This window comes from Girardinichthys multiradiatus, chromosome 4 (assembly GCF_021462225.1).
Source record: "Girardinichthys multiradiatus isolate DD_20200921_A chromosome 4, DD_fGirMul_XY1, whole genome shotgun sequence".
Taxonomy (NCBI): Eukaryota; Metazoa; Chordata; class Actinopteri; order Cyprinodontiformes; family Goodeidae; genus Girardinichthys; species Girardinichthys multiradiatus.
In genome coordinates, this window is record NC_061797.1 from 1,553,328 (window position 1) to 1,571,887 (window position 18,560).

Genomic DNA, 18,560 nt, shown 5'->3' on the forward strand with positions numbered 1-18,560 from the left:
GTGTAGAAGCTGAAGAAGCATTTACCAACATAAAACAAGTTCTAGTTTCCAGTACTGCTTTGGCATTACCAGACTATAGTAAACCGTTGTTCAGATGGTAGATTGTAAGGGACATTTTATGACTTCAGTTCTGGTTCAACAACATGGAGATAAAATGAAAACAATAGCCTATTTCTTTTCAAAACTACATAGTGTTGCGTGTGTGCAACCATATTATGTGAGAGCTGTAATTGCAGCCTAAAATGACAGTTGTAGTGCTACAATAGTGTTGTTTCACCTTTTAACCTTAAGAGTTTCCCATGCAGTTTCAGCATTATTACTGCAGAATTAGTAGAAAAATAAATAAATAAATATATTAGAAGTGATTTGCAGGATCACGAAATAGTTTATGTGAATGATTTCTCTAAAAAGATGAGAGGGAGAAGACACAAACAGGATATGCATTGGTGACAATGGATATAGTGTTAGAAAAGATGCAAAAATAAAGCCCACTACAGGAGATAGAAATGTGGAAAAAACCTGGAGCTGCATTAAAAGATAAAAACTATATATGACCAGATAATAAGCCTGTCCTACCAGAGAGAGGTAATAAATTGGGGAATCTCACTGCAGGATGGTGTACTACAATTATAAAGGTGAATAAGTATTTTAAACCAGTCTCTAGAGGAGACATTTGGTGGTGGTGTGGTGACAACAGGTTGTTTGATTGATCACCTTCAAAAGTAACAGGACTCTGTGCTCTAATTACTTTATGGTTACCAGTTTTAGTATATCCTATGTTAGTAGATGAAGTAACAGATGGACTATCTAGTGTTAAATCCACATGATTGGCGTGATAGGAAGTGCAGAGCAGTAGCTTGGCAGACTGAGGGAGACTCTACATACATAGATGCTATAGATGAAGATAAATGAACTGATCAAGTAGCTGCAAGATTTGAATCAAGTATCTGTTGGTGGTGTACGTTGAACAGAAACGTAGACAGGATCAATTATATCCATTACAATGTACAAAAACTAGGAAGTTGGACAAAGCGGGTTTGAAGCTGTCCTTGACTAATTGGCTTCAACTTCCCTGATGGCATTCCAGAATAGAATTGCTTTGGACATGTTGTTAGCTGAAAAAGGAGAAGTTTGTGCTATTTTTGGAGGAAAATGTTGCACATTCACACCTAACAACACTGCTGCTGGCTGAAGGCAGCCAAATGAAAGCCACAGAAGGTTTGAGATCTCTAAATGGCAAAATGAAAGAGCATTCTGGAGTAGATACCTCAATGTGGGACTCCTGGCTGGATGTGTTTGGGAAGTATAAAATTTTAGTATCATCAGTAATAATTTCCTTTGCAGTGTTTGCTGCAATTTTGACATTGTGTGGATGTTGTTGTATTCCCTACCTTTGTTCTCTGTTTAACCGTCTTATCACCACAGCTATTTCTCCTATGGAAAACAGAGTTACACAACTCTATCCGTTATTTAAACATCAGGATGATGAAGATGACGAGGATGGGACCGACCACTTTTCTAACCTGTACGCAGAGCCTGTACGCAAATACGACAAACAGGGGGGAAATGTTGGAATAATTGAATAAAGTTTGTCTTATTTTCTTCCTATTTTTTATTTTAACCATTTGATCTTATAATCATTCAAGATGTGTGTGAGTAAATGATCTGATGAGTTGTCTGCAGGCAAAGATCATAAATGGAGCTGAGCTTGCGGGAAAGGAAGCAGTCCAGTTGAGGAGGTCATAAAGAGAGGCTGATTGCACTGAAAAAAAGGCAACTGACCCTGGAAGATGGAGAGGACTGTGGGAATGTGTTGTTAATGGATAAAGCTGTTTATGACCTGTTTACGATGCAGCTGTTGTTTTCCCATCCTTTAGAGATTAATGTTTTGTAAACTAGGGACCCCCAAAAGACAATAAAAAGAGGGAGCGGTTAGATGGGTTTCAGAGCGGTTGGGAGACTTGTAACTGAACACATCTCTGACCGTTCTCCTCGTGCGAGTAAAATAACTAATTATTTGTCTCTCTCTTCTTTTTGTGATGTTATAAATATTGTTAGGTTGGTTAAACCTGACAAGTACAGAAGCTGCAGAGAGGAGTTTTAAACTACGACACTGCTTCCTGGTCTGAACCCTGGGTTGTCAGAGGTTTGGAGAACTAATAAATTCGGCCAGATTCCTAGAAAGTAGAGCTGCTCCATCCAAAGTGTAATGGATGCCGTCTCTCCGGATCAGATCAGGTTTTCTCCAAAATGTTCGCCAATAATCAATGTAGCCCACATCGTTTTCTGGACACCACCTAGACAGCCAGCGGTTGAATGACAGCATGTGGCTAAACATGTCATCACTGGTCAGATCAGGGAGGGAACCAGAGAAGAGTCTGACATTGTTTTGGCAAACTTACACACCAAAGCAACACTAACTTTGGTGACCTCCAATTGACATAACCTGGTGTCATTACCGCCAGCATGAATAACAATCTTACTCTATTTACGCTTATCCTTAGCCAGCAGTTTCAGGTAGGATTTGATGTCGCCCGTTCTGGCCCCTGGCAGACATTTGACTATGGTCGCTGGTGTCTCTGGTGCCACGTTTCTGACTATGGAGCTGCCGATTACCAGAGTTGGCTTCTCAGCGGGTGTGTCGCTGAGCCGGGAAAATCTGTTAGAAACGCAGATGGGTTGGTGGTGACCTGTGGGCTGGGATCTAGGACTATGCTTTCTACATACCGTCACCCAGCTGCCCTGAGACCCCGGCTGCGTGGGCTCTGCTGCACTGCTACTGGGAGCTACCCTCGGTGGCTCCGCGCTGGCTAAGAGGCCTTGGCTATCTGCTGATTTTTCAACAGCGCGGAGCCGGGCCTCCAATTCCGACACCCTCGCCTCCAGAGCTACAAAAATGCTACATTTATTACACGTTACCATTATCACTAAAGGAGGCAGAGGAGTAACTGAACATCTGACCCACAGAGCAGGAGAGAGGAGACTCAGAGAGAGAAACAGCAGTACAGGTAGCAATGGTGGAGCTAAAGCTAAGCTAGCGACCCCTTACCACTACTAGAAAAATCGTGTAAGACACGGAGAGTCCCCAAACGTTAAAAGTAGCAACATAAAGTATGTGTTTTAATGTGCTTATGTATTAGAACAAGTAAGAGATATCACAATAGAGAAAAATCAGATCAAACAAGAGAGGCTTCACACACCAAACAATCCACCGGGTGCTACAGTGAAAACAGGAAGTGACGAATATGCCGCTCGCTGTGATTGGTATTAGCCAATCAAGAATTCAATATGTTGGCAGTTGGGGTCTGAAGTGGAAATTCAAGCTGTAGCTGATTATTTTGGAATTAATATATTTACGTATTGCTATAATAAATGGCTTGAATATAGTTGTAAGAGCAGTGTGTCAAATTAGGGTCTCTATTTGCAAAATGTTAATGGGAACCATTATTAGACAGTTGTCTGTGTTAAACAGCCGGAAAATTAAAAACACGTTACAGTTATTGAAAGCCTAAGCATTTGGTTGCAGAAAACTATAAAACTAGACATGACTTCAGAAGCAAAAGTTGTTTGTGTACTGAATGTAAAAACAGAGAGTTGTGTAGATAGTTATGTAAGCATCATTAATGATGACAATCGACATACATTTGTCTTTAGTCCTCTGTCTACCAATGTCTCTAATGGTATGTGTAACAGGTTGAATATTGATTTTGAACAGCAACCTGTACAAGAATCCAAATCATGTCTGCCTTTAGGAGATGTGTGCAAGACTGAAAAGATTGTAGATGATGGTAACAGTTTTTTCAGAGTCGTTGGTCAAGTACTTAGTGTATCGCAGAAAAAATATCATAAGATTAGACTTGCTGTTGTTTCATATTTGATCACTTCTAAAGCATGTGAAACTTTAGTGGGAAAAGAACATGTTTCAGTATTAGATTATGTCAACAAGATGCAGATGAAGTATGTAGGTCAATGTGCAACAGAAATGGAAGTTATATCCACAGCCAATATGTTGGGAGTAAACATATATGTACTTGATGGAAAGATTGGATAAAATATAGTTCCCAAAGCACTAATTTTGACAACGAAGGAATATATTTGCTGAAGAGTAGTAATCGTTTTGAACCAGTTAAATATGTGAAGTTCGATGATAAAGATGTTTGCTTTGGATTTTGTAAAGGCGATACTTTGTCTGGGGCAGTATGTAGAAGGCTTCCAAAAGTACAGGTAAATGCTAAGCATACTGTAGGAAGCATTAAGACAAACTTAAATTTTTAAAAGTATTTGAAAGGGAAAAGGAATATAACTGAAAATTATATTTAAGGAAAAAAGCAAATGTTATAATCAAAGTTATTATGAGAAGAATTTGCTCAAAAAGGAACAGAAGAAAAAGTCAAACAAATATAAATACAAACAGGTGAAGTCTCATAGAGAAAAATCCAAACAACTGAGTGTGGCGAAATACAAACAAATAAAATCTCATAGAGAAAAAGTGAAGCAAATGATTGTGGCGAAATATAAACTACTTCCATCTCTTCTCGTGCAGCGTTTTCTGCCGCACTTTTTCCTTCCCACAGACTTCCCACTGAGGTGCCTTGATACAGCACTCTGGGAACAGCCTATTCGGTCAGAAATTTCTTTCTGTGTCTTACCCTCTTGCTTGAGGGTGTCAATAGTGGCCTTCTGGACAGCAGTCAGGTCGGCAGTCTTACCCATGATTGGGGTTTTGAGTGATGAACCAGGCTGGGAGTTTTAAAGGCCTCAGGAATCTTTTGCAGGTGTTTAGAGTTAACTCGTTGATTCAGATGATTAGGTTCATAGCTCGTTTAGAGACCCTTTTAATGATATGCTAATTTTGTGAGATAGGAATTTTGGGTTTTCATGAGCTGTATGCCAAAATCATCCGTATTAAGACAATAAAAGACCTGAAATATTTCAGTTAGTGTGCAATGAATCTAAAATATATGAATGTTAAATTTTCATCATGACATTATGGAAAATAATGAACTTTATCACAATATGCTAATATTTTGAGAAGGACCTGTATATAATTGAAATATCATCTTATCCCATGGTGCAACCTGAGAATCTGGGATCTTGTTTGGTAGTGATAAAAAAAAATTACAGCAACCTTGACACCAAGTAAATTTTCACTACCTTGAATCTAGAACTAAGGTCTAGTATGTTGAGGTAGGAAAACTTTACTGGCCGTACATTACTCCTCACCTCTCCCCGACTCTTTTAATTTGACACCCTCAGTCAGAGATCAGTTGTAGTTTCCACAAGTTTATTAAAACCAATCTGAATTCAGAGAGGGAGACATCACACTTACACTGGTACCTGGAAACGTCTGTGTGTTGTCTCACTGGGGGTGCGCCACATTACATTTTCTACCCCACGCTGCTATCCAGTACACATACACAATCATTCTGTCTGTGGATGTCTCCCCAGCAACAGTATCAAAGAAACAGAGATACATTTCATCATTTAATTAAAGAATTGTTTCCCACACATCTTCAGGAATCTTCAGTGAGAGGAGTACCATGCCTCCCTAATACACTGCCGGCTTCTCACGATACAGACAGAAAACACCTGCAAGCTTTAACCTTGAATAATAAACAATCATTGTGTGACCACATTAGAAGCTACTGTTTAAGGATTTTTCTAACTCTCAAAAGCATAACTAAAAACTCCTTATAATAATCAATCTATAAGCAGCAAATCCCAAATATATCTTAGCTTTAGCTACTAATGATAAGGCATTTATATTTCCACAATTCCCCCTTTTGATCTCTACAAAGAGATCACCCCACATAGGGTGCAGCCAGCTCCAGCCCCTGAAGTCCGTCCGTCAAAGCACACATTTGATAAGTAGGAGGTTTAGATTCAGCACTCCCCTTCTCAATTGTGGCAGTGATGAAGCGAACCATCAGAGCCCTGATGCATGGTATACAACAACAACCACAGGTAACAATAATGGCAACAAAAATAGCTATAGAAATCATTAATGACATGACTAAACCTTTCCATTTTCCAAACATATCAGTGAACCATTGCTCCAATGCATTGTCAATCCCTGAATGCTCGTGCATAGTTTTACTCAGTTCTCAGTCCTTCTAAGGCTTGGGTGACAGATCCGTCAGAAGCGGTGTTTTTGGGGATAAAAGTACAACACATATCTCCAAACATGGCACAGACACCCCTTTTTCAGCTAGCAACATATCCAATGCCATTCTGTTTTGTATGGCCATGAGAGAGGTGGGGGCTAGTTGTTTTGAGAGACCTTCAACGGCATCCTGGGTTAAGTTGGCCAGTTGTAGTACATTGTAATGAATATAATTAATGCGGTCTACATTCTTGTTAGGAGTTATTGGAATAAACGCTGAGATTACGGGGATATTTTCATAGCCGGCTACTACTTGATTTGCTAATTTATACTCATCTGGAACTCCTCTAGGCACTCCGATTGCATCAATATAGGTGGAAGAGTTCTACGTGAGATCGAAGGAGTTAGTTGCACGCTTCCTTAACACATGTCTGTGCCTCCGAGCTGTTAGGATAGAGGGTAGATGAGTGTTAGTAGTTCTTTTTATGGCTTCACCAATTAACATCAGTGGTGCCTGTAATCTGACCATAGCACACACTCCCTAGGCTTCCTAAGGGATCCTAATCAAAAATCTCCTGTCACCACAATAATAGTATAAACCAGCTCTAGCCCACCTTCCAATGTTTGAACCAAGTTCATTTCTGTTACACCAATCCTGTGGGATTTCACCTAGAAGCACAATAGCATTTGGAGATGTAAAATTGAAACATCTGTAGCTTCCATTGCCTTTATAAGGGGTAAATGGTCCAGCGAGAGTTTTATTGTTAATGGGCGGAAAAATAGTAGCTAGTGTGGTACAGTTAGTGGGTGTAGCTGCCTTGGTTAGATTTAGCATACAGTTATAGCCCCAAGTATCAGAGGGGTACAGAGGAGCAGGTTCAGTGTAAAGGGAGGGTCTTGCAGCTGCACAGGCTACACAGTTAGACATATGATTTTCTTGAGCAGTCTCAGCCATCTATTCTAGCCATAGGTTAGCTTCAGTAAATCCTATTTCTAATGTTATAAGGTCCTTCAAGGTATGTACATCTACATAATGGACAAGGGACGGCCCAGGACCGGGAGTAGGTGATGCCATGTACTTAAATGCTGTTTGCTGAGGGGAGGCAGAAGGTTTCACTAGTTGTACCTTAATAATGCCTGTAGGGTCTTTTCCTGATTTGTCGACACCTATGACAAAATAATACCCATTACTTGTCTTAAGAGATCATGGGGTGAATTGGACATATGTCAGATATTGAGTGGTGAATATGAGGGGGTTCACAGGTCCACCAGGTGTTGGTGTGGCTCTAATCAAGGATATATTATTTTGCAGCTGTCCTAAGTTGTTCCTGCGGTCATAACGATGAGTGTAACTACCTGATCCCAACTTCCACACGGATTCTGAGACAATTCACTGGGGTGGCCTCTCAACACACACATATAGATGTCATAACTACGCCAACCCACCTGGTTGGTTCCACAATTAATAATGTTACATAAGTCAAGTTGTGCTACTGTGATTCCTTTAGTATTAGCATGAATGGTCAATTTGGCGCCATAAGGGTCAGACGGGTTGTGCATAACTATAGGAGGGGGCTGTTTAGTTTTGGTGCTCCCACCGGTCCCCTCCGTTTTGGTTATTAGTGCGGTCACTAGTACTGTAATTAAGCATGCCTTGAACCGACAATGCAATGGAACTTGCTGAAATTGAATCATCCTGTGAACTTTAATTAAGACTTTCAGAGAGAAGATAAAAATGAATTAAACCAATATCAATATACACCTCTTACTCCAGACGGGACAGAAGGATTCTTTTACATTAACTATGCTTTAGGCCCTGCTGCCTCTGCCTCACCTTTTGCCTGAGGACTATTGCATTTCCTGCTTCTGTAGTCTCAGGGTGCTTAAACCCTTCTGATCCTCAGCAGGGATGTCTTGACCCCTTCTAAGTGGAGGATGTCTTCTCAGTCCTATTAATTAATTAATTGTGTTTCTTCATTAAAAACAAACACTGCCTGGGTTCAATCACTACAATCCTTATGGCCCCTGAACAGTAAGCACAACAATAGATGAATATAATAAAAGAGTAAAAATGCAAAAACATATAAAATATAACTTTTGTTAAGTAAAAACCATAAATTGAAAATGTTATTTTATTTTATTTTTTGTTTTCTCTTGTCCTTTCGTCCTCCGGGTGGCGCAGTCTCGCTGTTTGTTGGTCCCTTATACAGGTGACATCTTGTGCGCTGGTGTCTGTTGGTCTTCTTTCTTCAACAACTAAGGTAGACTGCCTAGTTGTCTGACACAGCTGAGGGGATTATTCTGCCCCTTGTGATGAAGCTGTGTCTTCTCCAATCTCCTCCAGGGGTCTCCCTGGTTCCGGTGCCTTGGTGCACTGGCTCCAATGAAACCACGTGTCTCCTTTGCCCTTCAGCCTCACTACGTGGGATGTCCTCTCTGTCACCTGGTACGGTCCTGTGAACCTTGGCTCCACCCACTTTTGCTTGATGACTTTCAACCACACCCACTCGACCTGGGGTGTTGTTGGCTCTCCTGTAGATCTCTCAGATCCCAGAACCTTGTTGTAGGGTTCCACCACAGTCTGTAGCTGAGAAAAATAGACTTTGTGTGACAGATTCTGTATATCACCTGTAGATGTCAGAACTGCTCCTCGTTGTCCCGGAAAACTCCTTCCGGTTTCCAGCTCGTATGGAGTGTATCCTGTGGTTGAGTTCACTGAACACCTGTGCTTTAGCCCCAAACTGGACTCCACGTGTTGCAGCTCCTAGTTCTTAAAATGGGTTCCATTGTCAGTCCTTATCTTTTCAGGAAACCCGTGTCTGGGAATGTAATGGTTAATGAGACATTTAACCACAGTTTTGCTATCTTACTTTTTGCTGGCCATGCTTCTGGCCATCCTGTGAAAGCATCCACACACACAAGCAGATATCAGAAACCTCTTACTGACTGCACCATGTCTGTATAGTCAATAATCATTTCCTTTCCTGGCCTTGTGATTAAAGGAAATTTTTCTTTTCAAAGTTTTCTTTGGGTTGAATTGCCCACACACTGTACAGCATTTCACAAAGTGTATCACCATGTCTGTCATAAAAGGATGCCTCCACTCCTTCAGATTCTCCAGCATCTGTTTAATTCCAACGTATCCTACTCCATGTGCCTCAGAAAAAAGTTCCTGTTTAAGTCCAGGAGGGAACACCATCCTACCTTCACACAAAGATGTGGAAAAAATTGATCTTGGCAATATCCCCATGTTACTTTATTCTGACATTCCCCCCTTCTGGCGGAGGGTCCAACCCCTGCAACAATCCAGCAAAAGGTTTAAACAAGAATGTTCTAGTAACCAAGATCACATTACATAGAACCAAAGAAATGAATTCTGACATAACTGTGTCACTATGAATGTAATGAAAGCCACATAAATAAAATCCAGATGTTTTTAACTGTAACTCAGTTCCATTCACAACAAAACACAAACTTCAGTCGTTGTACAGTTCATCAATATCTCACTTAGAAATAAGTCACATATCATCCTGATTTGTCTTGTATGAAGAGAAATATTAGACTAATGGAAATCTAATGTAATACTGATGCATACACTCTACAAATTTGATGGAATAAATAATTCCTGTCAAATATGAAATCATAACTCTGATTCTTCATCAAAAATATATTCCTTACTTTTGGCATGTCTTGGACTGTCAGTTAGCTTAATGGCACCAGGGAAAACTTTCAATCTAATAAATCACCAGTGATTCTGTATGCAAAACTAATTCTTCAAACCAGTTTAAACTATTTCATTAACCTTTTAATAGTAAAACACATAAATCTAAATATCATGCTACATCCTTAATTATTATACAAAAAACATGTTTTTAAGGCAACAATCACTACAAGCATTTTGAATCTATTGTCTCATAAACAGTGTTAAAACTCAGGAAGGGAGGTGCTGAGCATTTCCATGAAAGCAAAGGCATGAACCAACCTGGTAGGTGGGCGGAGTCAGGCAGAACTAACCTCTGATTGGCAGCCTATGGGCAGGACCACAGTTTCTTTATTCCAACCCATCTTAGTGAACCTTAAACTGCAAAACTGTTAACATGCACCTACCTCAGAAACAAGCTGCTTCTTAACTCTCCTGAAAACTCAAGGTTTAATCAATCTTGGATTTAGAAACATTATTCTAAACATGGATTATTGTCATGCAACATACAAACAAACATTCATTCCAACAAAACAAAGACAAAACATCAAAGACAGACAAATGGCCAAATTTGAAGCTTCAAGAATTCAAAGAAATTGTTTAACAATCTCTTTTCAGAATATGTTTTCTCAGCCATATCTTTTAATGCTATAATTGATCAATTTTGTAAAGACAATCTTCAGGATCCTTTTTAAGATGAGTGCACATAGTCCAATGAGATCTCAAACTATTTAGAAGCACAGCAACAGTTTTCTCTTAAATGAATCCAAATTCACCGATGCTGAAACCCTTTTGCCAATTCTTTGTACTGTAAGTCTGTAATAATAATAACTACAATCCTGAGAGTTATTGTTATAATTCTCTTTTTGTTTTGCTCAATTTGATCGCAGCTGCATTCAAGAATTTCTTTGCTCAGGTTAAATGCAAAGAAGTATTTTAAGCCGGCGTTGACATTTTTATGGTATACCCAAACAAAACAAAACCTGCAGTGTTTGACTTAATCAGAAATTAAGATAAGAAACTTGACTCCAAACTGGACCTTTTTCCACATAGTGTTTCAAAGGGAAGACACATAATTTTCCTTAATTTGGCTATTTAAATTTTGAGAGTTGGGTAGAAAATTATTACTAGAACCCCTCTTTAATAATCCAAATGCTGATAAATGTTCCAATATTTTATGATTTAATAATATGAAATTACCTTGTGTACCTTTGTACTCCTATGTATTCTTTTAATCTTTAAACCCTAAGAAATCAAACAAGGAGCCTTTATTTCTTTTCTTTTCCTAAAATGAAGGATTTTCTTTATGCCGTTATAAAAATCCTAACCTTGGTTCCAAAACAAAACTCTTCAGCCCCAATCTATGTCCCCCCGAGTAGAAATTTTGAGTATTATTGCATTTCATAGCCACCAAATGACTGGAACTCATCATTGGCTTAGATCTATTTTAATAGGTAATCAGTCCACCTTTAATTAAGTATTATAATTTTATGGACCCAAAATCTATGGCCTACGGGCTTCAGGAGTCCAGGAACCACAGGTTGAGTATTGCTGCATTGAACAATGATGTTAGCTCTCTTAAAGGATTGGCTAAATATCCCCAGACCTGTTAGTGTATGATTTCTGCTTGCACAATAATCAGATTTAAAAATCACAAGTTCACAGCCCCTAATTTACCTCAGATCATATTTACTCCTAACCCAGTTCATAAGAAGCTTCAGACATCATTATGCTAAAAAGCCAAAAACAAAAAATACAGATCTGTTTTAAAATAAAGAAAAAGCATGCTTAAAAAATTTGGTACTGTGGTGGGAAATAACTCCACAGTTCTAAAGGCCTTTTCTATGCAGTCTTTTAGGAAACATGAGATTAGTTAAATTTTTGTGTGGTACCACTGTCCAATCAGAATCTTTCTTACCTTCAAAAATAACCCAATTTTTTCCCATTCTCATTTTAAAGGTTTGTTTTACCAAGGAACATGTGTTTAACAAAACCAATTACTCTCAAAAGTTTTAAAAGTTTTAGCTGGTGATATCTTAGAAAACAACAAGTGTTTTAATATTTCTGTGCAGCACAGAACTTCCTTTCCTTCCCCAAAGGGAGAAAAAAGAACCTGCAGAACCAAGCCTTTCATAGTTTTTGTCAGGATCTGATATAAGGTACAGTATAAATCAACACGCTGCATGAAACAGAAGAGGGAAGGAAATAAATTAATTTAACCTCTTCCCAGCAGCTGCTGTGAAAAAACAAAGTTAGCACTTGCGGACAAAAACTGCACCAAATTGTAAATACTGTGTCAGAGACTGTATGGAGACCATCTACAGTAGAACTAAGCCTGTTTTAATGAGGTCTCTACCCATTAGATTTATGGGATACAAACTCTGACAACAGAAAATAATGCCTGAAGGAGAAACCCATTAGGTTTTACACATGCGCTGGGTTTTAAAAATGCTCCTTCATGAGATTTGTCCTGAGAATGACATAGAAACACTTGGTTACTGCTGAGTTTTGGAGATGTTGTAACATCCTCTGCTTTTTAATAACTTTTAATAACTAGAATAATTGACCCTGAATATTCCACGACGAAAGAGAACTTGCTTCTCTAAAAGAATTAACTGGAAAGTATCAAATGAGCTAAGTTATCACTCTTTTGATGATACTTTTCTAACCCTAAAATAATATTTTAACCCGCTATATCTGTCAACGTCAGGCCAGCGTGTCACATGAGCAGTGGTTAATAAGCGTTCTTCGTTGCAGAAAATAGGAAAAGATTTATGCAAATGTGTGTGTGTTTGTACGTTACCTCCAACAGTTTCCTAATCGCTCCAGAGTCAGACTGTCATGGCACACAGTCCTCTATCAGTCCAAAACAACAACCCAGGCCTTTCAGGTCTAAACTGAATAAACAGGAGGGAAATGTTAGATAAATGTACATACATTATTCAGTTTTCATTGTACATTACTTATTTACCATCTAGATGTGCTGTTTATATTACTGATTGAGAATGGTTGTTATCTCCTTATATGCATAGAGGAATATGATGTTGCAACATGAGCACAGGATGTGAGAACAGTCTGTTTTCACATAAAGATAAACTCCCTCAGCAGTTGAAACCTCATGTAACTAGGGCGTTCCTTTTCTAATAAAAGCATGAAGAGCGGAGACTGTCTTCAGAGTGTGTTTGGAGGATTGTAACTGAGACAGTCTCCGGGACACTCTCCTTGCAAGTTAAAACAAACTAACTTCTCTGTGTCTTTCTTTGTGCAGATGTTGTAATGTGTGTTGGGGTTTAAACCTAACAGTGAGACATTCACTCATTGTCCACTTCAACTTCTCGAGGAGGGAGAAAGAACTTTGCTCCGGCCTGTTTCTCTCCTGCCCGCATAAGATGTGCTTTCAATATAAATCCAGTGTATCGCTCTTCTGGCTCTGCAGCAGCATGGATCGTTGTCCATCTCAGTGTAACGAGTTTCGTTTTGGTGGAAACTCACACTGTGATTTGCAGCAGGCAGGCAGGCAGGCAGACCCTCTCTCTCTTTCAGGCCATGCTGGAGAAGCGTCTCTGGTCGAGTAGCCATGGGAAGGGCAGGTTTCTAAAGTCCAGACTCAAAAACGCAGATGTTACACTCAAATCCCATACATGTGTGTGTGTGTGTGAGAGAGGCAGATGAAAAAGTTTAGTATAGGTTCAGATTTTGCACACAGAAATATTATCAGTCGGTCAGTCATTTGTCCACCATAACATGCACTATTCTCCTTTCTTTTCCGACTGATCGCAATATTTAAGGCAAACGAAACTTCCTGCAGGAAAGTTTTAACTCTTTAACACCTTAATTGATGCACTCTGTGCTTTTTAATCTTTTTCTTATGTTTTTTATTTTTCTCATCTCCATCCATCAACTGTTTTACTTGAAACTATCTAAACTATTTAACTTATTTACCCTAAAACTCTGTGAAAAACTAAACTTATCTTCCCAAATTCAAGCATATTTAACACAATCGCGCAGAGGGCCTTGAACCCTTCCACTCAGCGGGACTTTTTCAATCTCTACTGGTCCGACCGCTGTGATGCCAGAGAATTTAAGTGCACCCTTTCATCAAACATTTTGACAGGTGGGCGGGACTTCCGGTGAGGGCGGGACTTCCGGTGGGGGCCATGTGGGCGCCATGTGGTTGCCATGTGGGCAGGAGGTCACGTGGTCAAGCAGGGGGGTGTGTCCAAGGGGCGTAACAGTGGATGTTGATTGGTTGTCGTCATTAGGGGCGATACCTTAAATGAGTCAATTAAAACACAGGGGTGTGTTTAAGGGTGTTACGGGGAAGGCCTTAAATGAGCCAATTAAAACACACAGGGGTGTGTTTAAGGGTGTTATTAATAATCTGTATGTTTTTTCAGGCGTTAATACATCTAAAAAACAAAAACAAAAAAAGACATGCATCCTTTTATATTTTAAAGGTATAATCAACTTAATGTTGACCTATCACATGAAATCCTAATAAAGGAACTGTGTAACCTGACAGAATTGTAAGTTAATTTTGCTTTACAGCAGGACCTATTTGTTGAATATATGAGCCAGTCTAAATCCATTCAAAATAGAAAAGACCTAAAAAAGTAAATAAAAAAAATTGTGCTTCACTACATCGATGGAACGAGAAAAACCTTCAGCTTCTGCGTCAACATACTGGAAAAGCAGCTGAAATAGGTAAGACGAATATCAGATTAACAGAAAAAAAAAAAGAACATCAGTATACTGTTTCCAAGTTACAAATTGACTAGCAATGATGTGTTTGTTTTTGAATCATGAGAGACTCCATTTTAGGAAAAAGGAATGATAATTTTAGTTACCTGTAGCTTTTCTAAAACATCTTACTTTTTCATCTTAGAGTTACAGGGTTACAGTTATTCTATATCCAACTGTTAGGGGCAATGTCAGGAAGGGGCAGTTACGTCTGTTTCTTAGATAACATATCACCTTTGAACTCAAGAAGGGTTTTGGTCTTAAAAACATAGTCTTTGCAGTTGAGATAACACTGTCATGTTCTGGTATAAATACTGTGTGTAAATGTTAGGGCTCTGTTTCATTGGTTAACCTCAGTGTCAGGGTCTTCAAATGCTGAATGTCTTTGAACCATAACACTTGTTACATTGAAAAATACCAGTACTGACAAGAAAAAATGTTGGTAAATATTTCAGGAAACCCGGAAATTGTGGCTTCTTCTTCTGATAATTCACAAAAGCACAATGACATCTTTAAACGTAAGTAAGTAAGTAAGTATTCATTTTTAAGAAATCATTAAATGCATGTGAATGTTCTCAAATTTTGTTTATATATATTGTTTATATATATATATATATTTGTTTCTTTGTCATAGAACCCACCGCTGATGACCTTGATGATTTCATCTTGACACAATCAGATTATGGTAAGTAAATGTTAAATGCAATAAAATATATATATATATATATATATATATATATTATAGTTAACCCTTGACAATGTTTCAATTTATAGATTTGATGAGAGAGGTAAACCCGAATGATCAAGTTGGAGGGTTCAGTGGCTGGAATCGACAGTCAAAATTGAGAAGGCGAATTATTTCCAAACAAGAAAAACCCGCAACAACTGAACTTTCTTTTAACACAGAAATTAAAACTGATTCTTTGAATACCCCCCCATCAATTATCATCATTTCCCCTGAAGACACACCGGATAAGTTACCAGCACCACCAGAAAGTAAGTCCTAAGAACTATCTATTTTTTCTTTGAGAGTGAATGTATTTTAAACCTCAGATAAAAAACTGCTTACAGATTCGACTGAGAGCTCTGTGGAAGACATAGTTGTTGAGCAGGAGCAAGGTAAGGAAATAAAAATTAAATAAAAACAATATATATATATATATATATATATATATGTATTTTAAGCATAGTTCAATAAAATGTCATATGAACCTGTTTACAGATACATCCAAAGATGCCACATTGAATCCGCCCACCAGAAGGTCGCTTTTCAAAGATCAAGACAGCTTTCAGCAGAACGGCACAGTTTCAGTCCAACAAGAAGTGAAATCAGGAGGTTTTACCGCAAAGAATCGGAGTAAGATTAAAAAAAAAACTTGTGTATTTTAAAAACTATTTTTCGTTTTATTTATGAACGCGTAAGATAACTTTTATTGTCTTCTGTTTTTACAGAATATTTAACCCCGGCCAAAAGACAGCGACTCTTTGCGCTACAAAGCAGAGCAACGCTAGTGAGTGGTTTAATGAACGGTACGTTTTAATTCATACATACATACTGAATTAATTTGAATTCCCCTTTTTTTTTTTTTTTTTTTTTTCAGCTTTAATGTGATTATTTCATTATTACATATTTTTATTTATTTATTTTTTGTTCATTCTCCATACAGAGGTAACGTTGATGGTAGGACAGATTGGATACAGAAACGGACAACACAGGAAGACAGTCTCTACAGCCTCACGGAATCTTCGTAATAAGGCCTCATCGTTAACGCTTCTGGCAGCATGTCAGATTCTGTTAAAGAAGCATTTTGGTGACATCAAGGTGATTTTAAACTGAACTGATCACTGTGTTTTTTTTTTTTTTTTTTTTTTTTTTTTTTTCTGTAGGTTATTTTTATTTTTATTTTGTTTCTTATGTTCATAGAAAATGGATAACCAAATCAGACTTGCCCTGGATGAAATAAGAAATTTAGTTAATGAACTTAACGAAATTCCCGTTAATGCAGAAGAAAATAGCACACCGTCTCCATACAGCATTGAGCAAAATTATCATAATCCTTCTACGTCACACTCCGCAGATCGGCACGGGGGTCATTTTAATACGGATGTAGCAGTTAGTTCTGATCAAGTAATCAGACTTGCCCTGGATGAAATAAGAAATTTAGTTAATGAACTTAACGAAATCCCCGTTAATGCATCTCCTGCTAACAGTGAAAATTTAATAAATGAACATCAGCACGGTGACGTTTTAAACGTAATCAATCAGGCTCTTTCCGATTTGAACAGCGAACCGTCTCCACACAGCAGCATTGAGGAAAATGATTCACCTGACAGTCATCAGAATCTTTCTACGTCACACGCCGCAGATCAGCACGGGGGTCATTTCAATACGGACGTAGCAGTTAGTTCTGATCAAATAGAACGAGATCCTCCAGCTGTGGTTGAACGTGAACATTTTAATAACCATGAAATAAGGAGACCTTTTACCATACCGCCGCCCTGTCCAAGTAACGTTCCAGATTTAGCAGCATTCTATACAGACATCATGCGTATTATAATTGAATTAGCCAACGCTGCGAGATCGTTAACCAGACGTAACGACGTTGTGCAGCTGGAATTAGTGGGTGAAAATCTCAATCGTCACATCACATTTACTGTTACAGATGATGGAAATATGATCCTGCCTGCTTTCGAAAACTTCCTCGACGATTTAGTACAATCGAATGCAAATATACCTGTAGATAATAACATGGAATTTGTTCTTCAGGTTGTTAATGACCCAGCAGGAGGTTCTAAGCGTAAAGCTGCAGGAACGTTAGACTGTGAACTGTTTAATAAGAAAATGCGTCATTTGTATATTATAAACAATACCGGTAATCAGTTATGTTTTGCAATCAGCCTCGCACACGTCTCTGATCCTGAGCTCACGGATCACCGTGCTGTAGAACTGGGGAGGAGATGGCAGCATCAGGCAGGCCTCGACGAGCAAACAGCAGTTACTTTTAGTGATATTGGTAAATTTGAAACCATTCTGAAGAGAAAAATTGTAGTGTTTTACAGAACCACGGGCTCTACTGCTCTGTGTAAATTTGAGACCAGTTTCCCCCAGTTTGAACAATCGGTTCAAACCCTCTGTTTTTGCTGTTATTTCAAGGTCATTACTATGGGATAAAAAATCTCAAAGGTTTTATGGGGTGCAGATATATTTGTAATTACTGTTACGCCAGCTATCAGAATGCCAATACACACCATTGTGAAGGTTATTGTCCAGTGTGTCGAACATATAAATGTATGCAAGAGATTAGCAATCCTGTAAGCTGTGCAGGCTGTCAAAGAATCTGTCGTAATTCTTCATGTTTCAGCAGACACAGGGAACCGCGCATCAGAAATAGTGCTGAAAGGCCTATGAGTGACTGTGAGTTGGTAAAACTGTGTAAAGTATGCAAACGGATATACGTTATTCCAATCAGTAAACCGAATAAACCACACGTGTGTAATGTAAAATGCAGTATTTGCGGTGAAAATGTACCCCCCAGCCTAGACATTACATGCGATGATCATAAGTGTTACATTCTGCCTTGCAGTGCAATTAATAAGCTTTATGATAAACTGATTTTTTATGATTTCGAATGCCTCGTCAATGAGAGCGGCGTGCATACCCCCTTTCTGGTCTGTGCTAAAACGTTGAAAGGTGATGAATGGTACGCTTATGGACTGAATTGCACCCAAAAATTTCTCCTGCATTTCAGGAGGCCAATGTACAAAGGTTACACCTTAATAGCGCACAATGCGCGAGGGTACGATGGTTACCTGATTCTCACAGCAATGCTGCAGTTAGGGATTAAACCACATATCGTCATGGTAGGGAGTAAACTTCTCTGTTTAACCGACCCTGATTACAGGTTAAAATACATTGATAGCCTGTCCTTCATGTGCATGAAGCTTAGTGCCATGCCGAAAGCGTTAGGCTTTACCGATCAAAGCAAGGGTTTTTTTCCCCACCTATTTTCCTCTGAA